Below are 16,070 nucleotides of genomic sequence, written 5' to 3' on the forward strand. Positions count from 1 at the left end.
GACCTCTGTAGACTCTCAAATCACAAATTTTATCATTTCTCCTGCTTTGCTAAGTCGCACATCATTCCTTCAACTCCATCTTTCCAAAATTAGTGTAAATGTTTTGCCTTCTGAAATCTCCCCATTGCCTTTATGGGTTAAAAGATTAAAAGAATTCCTTTGCTGTATTATATTTGGATTTAAGTAGGAAGAGGTGATAGACTCATGTTGTCAATACTCCATGTTTAACCAGAACTCTTTCTTTGAATTTGAACTGATATAGAGTCTAGCAATATTATGATGTTAATTTAGTTATCTCTCAAGAGACTTGAGTGGAGTCCTCTAATTTCTTGAGGAACCTCCATACTGTTTTCCATAATCGTTGTACCACTTTACATACCCACCAACAGTGTACAGGATTCCCTTTTCTCCACACCCTATCCTAAATTTATCTCTTATGTTTTAGATAATAGCCATCCTAACAGGTGTGAGGTGATATCCCACTGTGACTTTTTTTTTTTTGAGTAACAATATGGCCAACCTTATTATTTATTTATTTTTTACAACTTTATTGGAGTATAATTGCTTTACAATGGTGTCTTAGTTTCTGCTTTATAACAAAGGGAATCAGTTATACATATACGTATGTTCCCATATCTCTTCCCTCTTGCGTCTCCCTCCCTCCCACCCTCCCTATCCCACCCCCCCACTGTGACTCTTAAGTAGGTAAACCACCAAAGGGCTAGGGGTGAGAGGCACCAGGGTGCCAGCCTGATGCAGTGAAGATAGCTCTAGGCTCAGGCTATGAGACATATTAGGTGGTAGTAATATCTGCGATGTCTGCGGGTCTCTTCAGCTTCTCTGGGCCTCATTTCGTCATCTATAGGGTGGGGGTAATTAGAGATGATAGTCCTGTAAGGCCTCTCCTAGCTTTACAATTCTCAGATTTTACAGAACACCTGGAGACACTGACACTGACTTTTGGAGACTCCTTTGAGTGTTCTTTCCATGAGGTAGGCAGTGTGGGGTGTGATAAGGAACATGTGCCTTAGGAAAGTGAGCACGCCTGTCATGCTTCAGAGCCTTACCCCAGCTTCTTTTGCTTACTTTCCATGTTTAGTTTGAAAATGAGATCCATGGTCTTACCTTACTTCTTTGATTCACTGCCAGTATTTTGCTGAACCAAACCAAAGGGAGAGTTTAGGTTAGTGTACAGTAAAGAGGGACAGATGACAAAAATAGTCCTTTCACTTCAATTAATGCATTGAGAACCCAGTTCTTTTCTTCGTGGTTCAGAGTGGTCTTCCAAGAAAGCTCCTGAGTGTGGAGGCTAAGTTCCCTGTCCCTTTGCCCACCATACACACTTGTCTGTTTTCTGAGCTGTTGGGAATAGCCCATATCTCCTAGGGTAGCTCTGGGATTAGCACATCCTGGCCTGGACCCATTCCCTCAGGAGGTACTGGGGGGCGTAGACTCCAAGGTGCAAGCTGAGGGGAACATACCAGATGGCTGGATGAAGGTCAGTCATGTTGGCATTTGTTTCTGTGGCAGAGCTCTGAGGTGATGAATGGTGCACTAAAATGATGAGCATTACATTAGAAACTTGGAAAGGTGTATTCACTTACTGATGGCAAACTTAGCAACGATTTGGACACACCCAGCCACTTTTCAAGTGCTATGGGGTTAGCAAAAGCATAGAGCTTGTTTTGCCCAGAATTTTTTCCTCATAATTTTTAAACTTGTGTGCATTTTAATGGAAATTTAATCATATGTTTCAGATTTATTTACACTTAACTCATCAAAATGTTGTTTTGCAAGAGGGAGTCAAGGTCCAAGAAGCCTTTTGAGTTTTTTTATAAGCTTTTTAAGGACTTTGCTTTTTTCTTATAAACAGGAAACCATGTATCACTGAGAGAAAACAAACTTGAACCCCAAAATGTTCAAGTTTGATTTGAAACTCAGGAGTCATGAACACCAGGAATACTCTGAGGTGAAATGGACTTCCCCATTCTTAGAAATTCACAGGGAAACAGCTGAGGATTTCAGCAGAATACTGCCTATTTTTCAAAAATTAGTGAATATCCTGAAATGTAGCCTACAAATTAGAAATGTTATAGCTCTTTTTCTTTTCCACATCACTTACTTTTGACACATTTTTTCATTACTTTTTTCCTGCATAAAAATTGGGTGAAGTAAAAAACCACATCATAAGCAGAGATTTCATTTCATGTCAAGTTTCTTAGTAGCAGTATAATTATACCAAATAAATAAATAAATAAATGTTGTACAAACAAAAGTAACCAACTGCGAGAAAAACCGTCTGTGGCCTAACTTCACCCCAGCTATTTTGTCTGTACTGGCTATGTCTATGCAGGTAAAGTGGACAGCTGATTGGTTCATTTGTACATGTCTGTCGCAGACTTTTTTTTCTCCTCCTCAAGGGGTTGAAGCAATTATCTAAATATTAAGGAAGGAATTCATTGTTTTGATAGTCTGAATTAGTATTTGTATACTTTTATATACTCATACCTTTAGACTTATATGCTTTGCTTTTATACTCTATGCTTTTTACTTTATTTACTTATGTAAGTATATGTACTTATATACTTTCAAGCTCTAAATGTTTTACTTATATACTCTTTATTCACTTTTATTTATTTTACTTTATATTCATATACTTATATATTATAGAGTCTGGATTAGTGCTTATAATAGAGTTCATACAATACATTATGTATGCGGTGCCTATGTGTACTTCATCATCCTTTCGATATCAATTGTTTATTTCCCCTTGGAAATACAGGTCAATTAATTGACTGCAAAAATGTCTATCCAACTTTAGTGCTAGAAGAGTTGAAATGAGCAAAGTGGACTGACCATTCAACTAAGAACTCAACATTTAGTCCTTGGTCTTTGCAGTGGTTGGAGAAACAGAAATTGACCTAAGAGCATTCAATTCATGCTTGCTGGAGAGGTGCCTCTAAAGACTGAGGCTCTGCCAATAGGGCCAAATGCAGAATGGGAAGTTTTTCCGTGTCCAGTTTTCTGGAATACATGATATAAATTGATCTTTTGTGACCCTGTCATTTTTTCGCCTGAAATTTTTTTTGTGTTTTAGTAGGAGGAGTAGCTCTTCTAGTTCACCATCACCTGACTAAACTTTATACTCCTGCTACTCATTTGAATTTTACTCACTACCTACATGTAACAAGTTGGATGGGTCTGAAGAGTATTTTCAACAATATCTTACACATTACGAATTCTTGTTTTATTACTAACATTTTATTACAGGTTAAAAAAATGTATAACTGGCAGAAATACCTTTTGGAGAAATGAATAGATTGTAAAAAAATGAACCACAAAATAAAATTTATCAATGCCATGATCACAGCCAATGAAGTAACTGACTAGAAACTTCCCAGGTTCATATCCTTTACAGCTGTTCAGAGGAACTCTATCAGATCTGCCCAGGAGAGCAATAAAGAACCTTGGTGGCAAAACACAGCACAAATAATCGCTCATCCTGTGTGAAATGCCTTTCATCCTCTTTGGGAAAACCTCCTTGTGGCAGGAAGAAGCCAGGTAGCATGGAATAAAAGAGTGAGTGGTTTCTGCCAAGTAGGTACCCAAGAGCCAGCTGGCAACCAGGGACTCATGGGTGGAGATCCAGATTTGAATGGCAAAAGTCAAAGGAAAAACGAGGATTGCACCAGCTTCAGAACCCAGCACTTACATGGCCTCATCAAGGAGGCTCAGGGGGAATAAAGCACATAAATAAAGATAAAACTTAAAAACAGGCTTCAGAGGCCCGGTGTAGCATGTTAGCTATTATGGGGCTTCCACTAGAGCCCAAAGATGCGTCATTGTGGGTGGTTATGACTCTCGGAAGAGTGCAGAGCTGGGCGGTTTCAGCTGGGGTGGTGCAGGTAAGTTGCTGGGCTTTTATGTGGAAGTTGAGCCGTTTTTATGATCCATTTACAAGACTATGCCCTCTGTGTGCCAGTCACATTCATGTGCATTCTGAATTTGACCTAATCAGTCTGTATCATCAGTGTTACTGCTTAATGATTATATATTCTATGCTCTTCTGTGAAATAATTGAGAACACATATTACATAGTTAAATGCTACATCGAAGTGGATATCCTCAAAAACTATGATCCACTCATCAATGTGTATGTATGTGAAATTCACCTTTGAATGCACATTATGTTATTTTTCTCTTCTTTTTTAGATTTAAAATTGAAATATTTTGAAAAATGACATGGATTTCATGTGAGAAGAGGGCTTCTAGACAGGTTTGTAGGAAGTTAGCATCTTCCTGGCAAATTTTCCTTTGGAGTTTTTGTCATTCCAATCTTCATTTAGTTTAGGTTCATGATTACAGTAAAAAATCAGAATTTTTGTTTTCTTGAATTTGAGAAGTAGAAATACGCAAGCTTCTCTTCTCCACTCTCCACAATCTAAACAAAATTCAAATACCCATCATAATTTTTTTCACCTTTAAAGGGCCTTTACTGGAAGGAGCCAAAGAACTTGGATTCCTCTCTCCTTCCCTGGAATACATTCGGCTTTGTTCTCTGCAGCCGAGGCAAATGCTGCTAAAGAGGGTTTCAGTTTAATGTGTAATTAATAGTTTGGCATTTCCCAAGGGCTTTCCTCGGGACCCTTTCTGTATCTGTTTTGTATTACAGGGCTCCCTTGCTAAATATTTCCAGATCACATAGATTTAGATAAGACAAGTTCCAGAACTTAGAGTATTTTTTATTTTGACATTTACAGTATTTATTAGTGTAATGAAAGTAATACTTTGACAAGTCCCCAAGTAATAAATGCAATATTCTCGAACCCTGAGTCGTTTAGAGTAACTTTCAGTGGCTAGTGACCACCTAATATCCAACTGTTCTCCTTTCGGAGGTGTTAGCAAATTTGAAATACCTCAGGATCAGCCCTTTTAGGTTGCTTTCCCATGATGGTAATTGTATTTCCCCTCAGTCCCTCTGGGTGGTCGGTGGGCCTGACATATCTTGTTCCTTCATCTGTGAGAATTAAAGAGTTAGGAAAGGATGAACTACAGCTCCAGGCAAATCACATTCTTTGTGCCTGGGCTGAGCATGGGGCATGCTGGGACTTATGGTGTGTCAAGGGGAGCAGCCATTACCCCCAAACCGTGTGTGTTAACCAGAGGGCAGTATGGGTCACCCTGAGTATCAGGAGACAGGACTGTACTGAAACATAACTTCAACTCAACCTGGGAACTAATTATGGTTCTCTTGGATGTTTTCTGAATAGTCTTCAGTGAAGTGCATTGGGTGGGCTTTATTCATTCTCCCTTTCTCCCTTCTCCACAGATCTTTGCTTTTCTTACGGAATTTATCTCATTTTGCAACATATAGTAATATGTTATGTTCTACTAGGAATGTATGTCTCTATGCTCTACTGGGTTTGAGCCTGGGAAGGGACTATTTTTCTCATTGTTCAGTCTTCCCAGCTCTTAACATAGTGCTTTCCGTAAATATTTTTCAAATTTTATCAAAGGTCTCAATCATACAGAACTCTGTTTTTTTGTGTGGTAGCTAGGGTAATGCTAGCTGCTTGTAACAAGTAAACTACCAAATTTCAGTGGCTTTACCCAAGAAGAGTTTGCTTCTCATTCATGGAATTGTCCGGCATGAGTATGCCTGGTCAGTGTGGCTTCCTCCATATGGTGACTCAAGGACCCAGGCTCCTTCTGTCTTGTGGCTCTGCCTCCTCTAGGCCCTCAGAATTTTCTGCATCCAGCCAGAGATAGGGGAAGAGAGTACGGAAAAAGGATATCTGTGTCTTAATGACCTTGCCTAGAAGTGACATGCATCACTTTCATTCGTATTCTGTTGGGAAGAACTAGTCACGTGGTCTTACCTGGATGCAGGGGGATGGGGAGAAGAAGTCCCTGGCAGGCTGCTGCTTCTCAGTAGAGAAGGGGATGCTATAGGAAGAGGAGCACATGTTTTTGGAGGCCAGCCATCTCTACCATCTTTCCCAAAAGGTAAATACCTTGAAGAATGACAGAATCATACAAAATTATCTCTCAAAGGACTTCAGGGCCATGATAACTCCACTCTCCATTTTACAGTTGAGGATGCATGGACTTAAAGAGGGAATGAGAATTTTCCAAGTCCATACAGCTAGTTAATGGCAGAGTTGGGATTAGAACCTGGGTCTTCTGATTGCCAGTTATTTCTGCAGCACTATGTACAAAGTGCTTGTGATTTTTGCGCTGCTCAGGTATAGTTATATATCAGGTACCTGAGAACAGTGGATGGGTAACTTTTTGTGGAAAGTTCAGTTGGGGTTGTTGAGTCAGGTTTCCTTTTGGTGTGTTTAATTTGGCTTCCACTTTCCCCTTCTAGTCTTTCACTTCTGACTTAACAGAAGTCCCCTCTCCTTATGATAAGTAACAATAGTTTAAATTGGCTGGATTTGGAGGTGTGTGAGAAATGGGAGCATGGTGTGGGTCATAGGTGTAGCCAAAGTGACCAGTGCCATTGGTGGAGTGATTCCAGTGTTGTAAGGTGAGGCATGGTATGATTTGAAGGAGCATGTGTCTAAAACCTCCTAGTGGTCAACATGAATCTCCTCTTAAATTTTTTTTTTCTTTTAAGGGCTACTAGAAGGTTCTTGTTAAAATACACTTATAGAAATTATTTGGGTAATATACAAACATTCAGGCTATCTCTTTACTGATTGGTTTGTCAGCATGTAGATCAGCAGTGAGCAGGGTCTTGAGGGAACGAGAGAGGGTGGATAAGTTTTGAGAGGGAAGAAACTGAAGAGTTGTGGAGGACAGGATACTCTGGGGAGGGCGGACTGGAGTGGAGGGCTGTGCTAGTTTTAGAGGGGACTTTTTTTTTACTTATTATTTTTAATCGAAGTTTAATTGATCTACAATATCGTGTTGTCAGAGATTTGAATGAGGGCACTGGGTAACTGGGAGATGATGGAGGAAATAGAGCATGAGCTGGGAAGGTGGGGAAGCACCAAAGACAAATTTATTATTTCATGTGATGATGATGGACTGACCATCATCTGTGGCAAAGAGTCTTAGTTCCAGACCTGGCTTTATACTCAATCTGTATCACTGGGTCAGGGACTCAACCTTGCTGGGCTTCAGTTTCTCCACTTATAAAATAGGAGGGTGTACCAGGCCACTAGTTTTCTAACTATGTTATCTGGGGACTTGGGGGGTCTTGTGGATATGCTTCAAGGGATCACTGCAGCGATGGCTGCGAGTATTAAGTAAGTGGTTTCTGCCATGCCCTGTCACTCTCACTACAACCAAATTAACTTTGCTCTGTCTGTTTTGTATTGAATTTCTGCAGAAACTTTTTGTTTGAAGGACAAGTTATGGGTCTAAAAGAAAATTTTGGAAAGCACTCAGCCTAGACAATTTCTCAGGTTTCTTCTAGTTCTGACATTTTGGGTATCTGTGATCAGTATTTAAAGCCTTCAAATGTTGGGGGCTGTATACAGGCCAGATCATAAGCTCCCACATTCCCTGTTCTCAGGAGACTGTAACTGAAGACTCACAACCAGTAGGGATTTGGAGAACTATTGCATAGGACACGCTATCAAATGCATGATAAGACTCTGATAGATACTATTATTACTTTTACCATTTTAAAAATGAGGAGACTAAGGCTCAGAGACATAAAGCAACCCAGCTCAAAACACACGAAAAACCAACCAAACAAAAAATAGGGCTGGGATTCAAAATCGGCTCTGACTCCACAGTCCATACTCTTCTTGGTTCTTATTCTCTGACCCAGGGATTCCCTTACATGGCTCTAGGCTCTTTTGCAGGCTTCCTCTGCCCTGTGGGTCCCCAAGTGGCTCTTCCAGAGTGGGAAGGCTTCCTTTCCTGAGTGAGTGTAACAGCCGACTGGCTGTCAAGGTGACTTAAGTTCTCACCTGGGCTACAAATCCCACACTAAGAACAGCACTCAGCCCTGGGCAGTCTTCCTGGTGAAGGACTCATAACTTACAAGCTCACTGAGGTTGTAGAGCTCCTGAGGAACAGAGAACACAGTTCACATTGGCACAAGGCAAGGAACTGGGCTATCCTAAGAACACCACCCTGATTATTCCCCGGTAAAGTGTGGTAAGATTCTGGTTGTAGGTGAGGAGAAACCACTTAAAAAACCAAACCAAACAAAATCTTTAAGTTCTGAAAACAGCCATATGTTGAGAGGTATCTGGATTTTTCTCAAAGACTTTCAACCTCCCCCAGGCTTTTGCTTCTAACACAATGTGTTTTTCATGGCTTTGTCAACCTTAGTTTTATTAGTAAATGCCACTCGACCTGCAAGCTAATTGTCCAGAAGCAAAATTAAGTTGAAGATGAGCTTGTAATCTACCCTGCCTCTCAGCCCACTTCTGTGTTTGTATAAGTTTTAAGGCTTATCCTATCTCCCTGTTGCAGGCTCTGAATAGCATAACCTTGGTGATGAATTCCAGATGTTAAATGACAGAGTGCTTCAGGGGCTTATACACTGTAGTTGTGAGTGAACAAATGTATTTTTTTCTTTGTGATTAAAAGGCTAAATAGCAGGTCATGTGTACCTATGCATGCAAATGGGTATTTATATTTTTGATCAGGTGGAATGTACCTGGAGACTGTAAATGTCACTGATTGGTATAATATGATTGACTCTAAATGTCTGAGTGGCTCAAAAGACCAACTCTGGGGCAGAGTGGCCCAGATCGGTCAGCCTTCTCTCTGGGAGGTATTGGATATATCTATTACCTTGTGGTGATGCTATCACAGCTGTTCACGTATGTCCAAACTCATCAAATTGTACACGTTAAATATGAGCAGTTCTTCGTTTTAAAAAAACAGAATAAAGGAGAAAACTGTTGGGAAAAAAATCCTGCCAAAGGCCACAGTCATCTTTGCCGATCTTTGTAAGAATTAGCAACCTCATGCCTCATTCCTCTGGTTTTTTGTTTTAGTTCCCAGAAGTTGCATTTTTTGATCATCCCATTTCATTCACGTGTTCATTCATTCATTTAGAAACCTTCAGCACTGTGCTGAACGAATAAATTGGGAAACAGCACAAATGATACATGGATGGGCCCTTTCCTCATGTCTAATAGAGAAGGAAGATACATGAGCCAAGAATTGCCTTAGAGTGTGTTAAGTATTCTAGTAGGGGAATGCCATATGCACCATGACAGAGCAAAGGAGGAGACAGAACATGTGGATAGGAGGATTGTGCAAGGTGAGTATGACTCAGCCAGATGAAGTGAGGAGGAGAAGGAAACGACAGGCATCTGAAACAGCATGAGTAAAGCATTATGGGAAGAAATGGCATTCATAGTAGGCAAAGTGAGGGAACCATGATTAGTTGGGTAGGACTTGATTTGAATAGAGTAATGTGTTAGCAGGGGTAGGAGCGCTCTTGGCATTCTCTACTTACCCGATTATAGCTTTATCACACCCATCATAACTTCTTATTTACTTGTCTAGCTCCCCCACCAGACAGCATTCCTTTGGGGGCAGAAATTATGACTCTTTCAGTATGGTATGAACCCAGCATTTAGCACAGTGATTGGCACAGAGTGGGGAGACTCAGTAACTACTGACTGACTGGATGAAGGAGGAGGGTGAGAAGAGCACACAGCTGGTGTAGTTACCAGGTAGTTTCCACAACAGGCCGGTCATACCTTAACCGCTTTCACTCCGTCTTAGAAGTTAGTGGCCCTTTCAGACTCAGACCAAGTATGCCTTCCTGGTGGTTGCCCCCTTTCTTTCTTCCGTCACTGCCGGACCACTCTGCTGCCTTCTCCTGGGTCAGCTTCTTTAGTTGAGTCAGTTCCTGCCAGGGTCACTCCAGCCTTTGAGAGTCGGTCTCTGTTTGGTCAAGGCTTCCTTCCCCCGTAATCTTCCTCCCTGGTGTCCACCTGAATTATGACAACACTGACTTGCTTATTGTTTTAAGCCCAAAACTTTTTTTGCTCAAATATTATTGTTCTCATTCTCCTTCATAGTGTTTACCAAATATTTATTCATTATACAATTATATCATCGGAAGTTTCATAGCTGCTGGAATATGAGCTTCATGAGGTCAAGGATACCTGACTTTTCCCCTCTTGGGTTTCTAGCATCCTGCATAATGCCTGATGTGCTCTGTCATGCTCAACAAACACCTGTAGAGGAAATGAATGTCACAACCTCCTAGAGAACTTGTTTATTGCAAATATGGTGGTGGTTCCTTATACGTTGTGCTCTTTTTGTCTGTTTCTATGGCTAGATTTTGAGCTCTCTGCAGGTAAGACTTTCCCATGTGCCCCCAGATTGCACGATAATACTGGATTCTTTCGGACTCGAGAATTGAAGGACTGTCAGTTTTATTTTTATGGCCAGTGTGATATCTCTGAGTCTCTCTTCAAGCAATCCCCATGTTCCCCAAGCACAAGATTGTGATGCTGTGATCCTGAAGCCCCTGAGGCTGACAGTCCTCTGGGCCACATCCCTTTATTGGAGATGGCTGATGTCAATCACAACATGCGGCAATCTCTAATTCCAACTGCTGACCACTGAAGGTTTTCCTTTGGCTGTGCATACCAGCTCTCCTGGTTGAGTGCCCTCTAATATATAATTAATGATGGCTCTCAGCAGTTCACACATTCAGAAGTCTTTCTAGGCATGATCTCACCACCAAGCTGTGATGCCTCACTGCCGAGAGGTTCCATGTAGCCCTGGGGGAGGTGTCTCAGTCCAACCAGCCTGCAGATCTGGTGTTCAGTAATGTTATGAGCTTGGGGAGTGTGCCTGAATCCAGCCACTCATTCCCGCCCTGCCCCCCTTTCTTGATGTTTTTGACCCATAAAATATATTCATGTTGATTTCAAATGGAGACTGGAGTATCCACTGGCCAGGCAAGCTTCCAGTACTAAAACCCTCCAAATGGTGAATCTTAATTAGGGTGACCAGTTGTCTGGTTTGCCCGGGACCGAAAGATTTCCTGGAAAGTGGGACTTAAATTGTTAAAACCAGGACAGTCCTGGGAAAACTGGGATGGTTGGTCACCCTAATCTCAATAGAGGTTTGGATTAGAGAATGCGGTGGGTCCTTGAAGGAAAAAAACTGTATAAAGAGAGCAGGTCTAGCCTGATTTATCCCCTGGGTTGAAACTGAGGGTGGTTTTGATAACCCCTTGAACCTACAATTGTTGTTAGAAGTGAGAGTAGTCTTGTAGGTTGACTGTGCCCACTCTAAAAGTGTACAGTTGGCTAACTCTCATTATTGACATTAATTGTTTGCATCTTAGGAAACATTGGAATCAGGAACCGAAGACATATCAGAAACTCAGTATATCAGTTTGGGTTCACCCAGGGGCAGATCCTGACTTAAGGATTCAAGTGCAAGTAGTTTGGGACGTCAAAGAAAACACCGTAGGGGAGGAGGGAAGGAAGGTAGGACAGCCAGTCAAGGGTACCTTAGCAAGCTAGTTACTGGCGCTGGGTGAATGGCGCTTAGTCTTCAATCTTTTCCTCTAGAGCAGAGTTTCTCACTATGGACATTTTGGGCTGGATAATTCCTTGCTGTGGGGACTGTCCTGAGCATTATAGGACGTTTAGCAGCATCCCTGGTGTCTATCCACAGATGTCCATGGCACTCCCTTTCCCCTGGCTGTGACAACCAAAACTGTCTCCAGACACTGCCAAATGTCCCTTGGGGGGATAATTGGACTGGTTTATAATCAGTGTTCTAGAACACACACAGGGTTATCGCACCTCCAGGTGAGGGAGTTGGGGTATTTATACGCTAATTTCTCTGTCATTGGTTTGAAGCTGCTGAGGAAGACTTTGAAGGAAGCTCTCAGGCAAATGCTGGCAGTTGGAAGTTGGCCAGTGTGCACTGAAGTAGAACCAGGCACCTGAGCGGGTGCTGGCAGCACGTGCTTCCGTCTGTCTCCTATACTCACTCTCTCTCTGCAGACCACCTTTCTCCTCTCCTCTGTCCACATGGTGGAATATGATTTCTGGTCACTCCCAGCCACACACACAAATCCCATCAGACTTTAAATTCTAATTCAAAGTTCCCAGGACAGGCAATCTGATTCGCCAAATTTGGGTCAGGTGTTCAACCTGGGCTTATCCGCTGTGACCATATAGTACAAATGTGACATTTTAGTTCAATGCAAACAGGCAGCATGAGGAGACTGGATGTTGGCAGGAATGGGCAGCTATTTCAGCAAACACTCCTCTGGCCTCCCCTATGTGCAAGGCTATGTGAAGGTACGTAGACATAGGACTTGTCAGAGTACCCAGAGAGGGTGAACAGAATACTGGATTTGGAGATAGAACTGATGCCTTTGTGGAGGACGTGGTAGGAAACATTTTTCCCCCTAATGCCCAGGTGAGTGATTGTGCCAGGGAGAGCAGGAAGAAAAGCTGAAGTAATTGTCTCTCCCTGTGCACACTCCTTATGGTGAACAGCAAAGTGGACATTTTGATGGCCTGGGGCAGTTTTCCCCCTGGTCCTCAAGATCAATTTAGGCCTCACTGACAAATTCTCTGAGGCCTTTTCTTATCTTAGAAGGAGTTGCATGATCTGGCGTTAGGTTAGCTGGCAGGCAAAGGGGGTGGTACGTGACATGTCCCTGTCTGACAGCCTCATCTGTTTGCTGTGTTGTAATAAAGGAAGACCAGAGTAAGGGACCCTGGCTGCCAGCCCTTCTCATTGCCAGCTCCATTCTTTTTTTCAAAACAATTAAGGAGACAAAGGCTGGAAACATAATGATTCTTTATCAGACCCTGGTATGGGGAGGTCTTTGCCCTTGATGAACCTACTTGCCTGGCAAGTGCAGAGAGGTTGGGTCGTTATATGCTCTGCTAGGCCTTCAGATCCCTCTGCAGGAGGACAGCAGGGTCTGGTAGGCAGACCAAGGACGTTCCCTTTACTTGGAGTGTAGGTTTATGAGGGGCGGCTTTCTGCAGAGCCTGACAGAGGTTATGGGTGTTTGGCCAAAGCATCGCTAGGTGGGCTGTTGCCTCATACAACCCAAGGGGGCACCAACCACACAGGTTGCAGTGTGAACGTTGCCCTGGGGTCATGGAGCAGTAGCTCTGTCAAGTCACCCTTGACTAGTTCCCTCTGCAGAGAAGAATCACAGGGCAAAATGTGATGGCACTCTGTCCTGTTGTAGCTCTTACCATCTGGTCACTTCCCAGGCCTGGTTGTGGTAGGAGAGGGTGAACCATAGTGTGACTTAGCTTGGGTCCTTCTGACCACCTGGAGGACAGTTGATTTGTTTGTAATGGTTGTTGTACCAAAACTTGGGGTTCATCTGGCTGAGGGGAGGGCAAGAAGCATGATCCGAGTGATGGGGGTGGCCGTGAGAATGTGCCTGCTTTGCAGATCACCAATCACAGGAGGGTAATTGACCAAAGACCTTAGCTCTGAAATCCGTCTCTATGTTTGTGTCAAGGTCATGATTCTCACAGGCTGTTTCCAGCCTATGGCTGAACGTGCCAGGGAGACTGAGGCAGCCCCATTCCCGGGAGACCTGTGAATCCTCTGGTGGCCAGCTTTGGCTCCAGAGTTTCCAACTGCCTTACCAAACCTTCCTTAGACTTCTGGCTGTCTTGGAGGCTTCTGCCCTACCCTCCCTCTGGAGACTTGCCTGGCAATCTGATGGCTCTCCCAGCTTTCCCTAGCTCCCTCCCCATTTCATCTCTTACAAGGTATTTCCCCTAATACAGTCCTTGCCCATGTAATCCCATCTTGGTGTCTGCTTCTTAGTGGACCACACTGACACAGATGAAAAAATAACAGTAGTAAACCAGTACTGGCTTAGAGAAACCTAAACAAAATTTTTTGGAGAAATCCTGAATGCTTTGAGATTCCTAAGGACAAGAGAGAACCTGATAGCAAGGACTTTGCTTGGTGAACATAAAAAATGAGAACTCAACCCTTTTAATTCCAGAAAATGACCAATTTGGTTCAAGTAACATTGGTAGAGTGATTCTTATGTGCCAAGAAAGAGGCTGAGCATAGAATATGACTAAGACATAGTCTCTGCCCTCATGTAGCTTGTGGTCTAGAGGGAGAGACCCACATGATTTGACAATTTTACTGAAATATGATTCTAGTAAGATAGAGAGTTGGCAATGGGACTAACCCAGCCGTGTAAAGACAGGAACCAGCTCCACGTAATAATTTCTAGCACCTTCCTAGGAGGCAGTGTTGGCTCAGGAAAAGGGGACTGGGGAGGCTTTGGGGGCTTGACTTGCGCCAGTGGAGGAATGAGAGGGATAGTGATGAAAGCAAGGCAGATGAGCCTTCCGTTCTAGCTCTAGGATGAAGTGCTGTGTATCCCTAGCACTTCTGTTTTTTTTTAATTAGCAAAAAGCAGACTCCCCCACTTCCCCCATACATGAGTAGAAAAAACAGCTCTGCAACGTACACAGAGATTAGACTTAAGATGTGTCTTCCTGGGAATTCCCCTCCTATGTACACGTGTATAAAATGAAATTAACTGAGCCATTGTGTGCCCTCCAAGGCAACTTGCATTTAGCGCATACTGACCAAATGAAACCTACTCAGACAAGCAGGCAGGTAATTGGCCTCTTCTGGGCTCTGTTTAAGATGCCTGTCCTCTGAAGCAGCTGGTGCTACCAGGTTTTCTGGCAGAGCTGCTCTTTCTACAAGTAGGGCTGGGAAAGAGCACAGTACAATGAAAAAAAAAAAAAAAAAACTTGAACCAAAAACACTTGAATAAACAGATGCCTGATTTACTCCTCTAGCCTTTTCCTCGGCCTCATGATGCCTGACAAAAATTGAGTCGAAAGCGATGGCTGGGGTAAGAGGAGGCCAGCAATATGTCACCCGATCAAGCTGAGACCTCAGGGGATGGAAAAGGCATTTAGCTCTAAGCTCAGCCGTGGTGCTACAGCAAGACAAGAGCCCTTGTAGCTCCGGCAGCTCCTCCTTCCTTCTTCTTTCCACACAATTCAATTTCATGCCATTTGCAATCGTGAGACAAAAGAACGTTCCAAATTCCAGGCCCCCATCCTGAAGCACCCTTCAGAAGCCCAGGGAAGAAAGCCCAGCAGCCTCGTGCATTCCTCTGGCCATAGGCAGTCTGTGGTGATTTTGAGGGATAGAACCAGACTCTGGGTTTTCAACTTTTAGCCCCAATGGGTAGGAAATCTCTTGAAGTTGAAAAAAAGGTTTTATGCTTTCAGAAAGAATATTAAAAAATGGCAAAAGCTTCTTGATGCCCAAGGTGTATTTTTATGTCCTGTAGAGGAGATCATAGCATTGGCACCTGTGACTCCAGTCAGGTGAGAAAGTGCTGGAAGCCATCTCTTCAGAACATACTTGCCTTACCCATGGGGTGAAAAGCAGAAAGTATCTCAGAAAACCTCAAAGCCCATTTGCCCGTTTGCTCATCACCACCACTGCTTGCCATCTGTTGCGTCATAGATTGCAGTTTTCATCATTTTTGGCGTTGGCTTCCACCTGCAAGAGTCCTGGGTGTCTATGATGCCAGCCTCTGGGCCTGAACCAGTATTGTCACCATTGAATTTCTTGTGGGGATACAGTGACTCTGGAGAGTGTGTGTGCCTGGTAGTAATGGGGGGTTAAAAGGTGATAGTTTTGGTCTTTCAGTTTGTGGGCTTTTAATTTGAGCTGTAGCCCAAAGACACCTTACGATGCTAGCTTGTAATAGGGGCTACATCAAAATGAAAGAGCACCACACCGTCATGATGGTACTTCAATTTCATTCAGGGTCTTCTGGGCACCAAAGAGTTATGGGCTCTACCCAAGCAGTTCTAGTGCTGTGTCACGAGGCTGAAGCCATAGATCAGGTGAGGATGCGAATGAGAAGCAAGAAAAGGGAGATGGGGGGTGTAGGTTGTTCTTTCAAAATTATTTTCAGCTAATGGAAGGAGATCCAAAAGGCAGAAGATAGAAGGGGGAATAGAAGGAAGTATCTTTTTTTGGGGGGGGAGGAGGGGGTTAATGTAGAAAATTAAGCAATGAGGGGAAGCCTTACCTTTATTTCTATTTCCTTCTCTTTTCTTCCCCCTTTCTCTTCC

Source organism: Aethalodelphis obliquidens, unplaced genomic scaffold (assembly GCF_003676395.1).
Source record: "Aethalodelphis obliquidens isolate GAN/ISIS:26980383/991018 unplaced genomic scaffold, ASM367639v1 scaffold39, whole genome shotgun sequence".
NCBI lineage: Eukaryota > Metazoa > Chordata > Mammalia > Artiodactyla > Delphinidae > Aethalodelphis > Aethalodelphis obliquidens.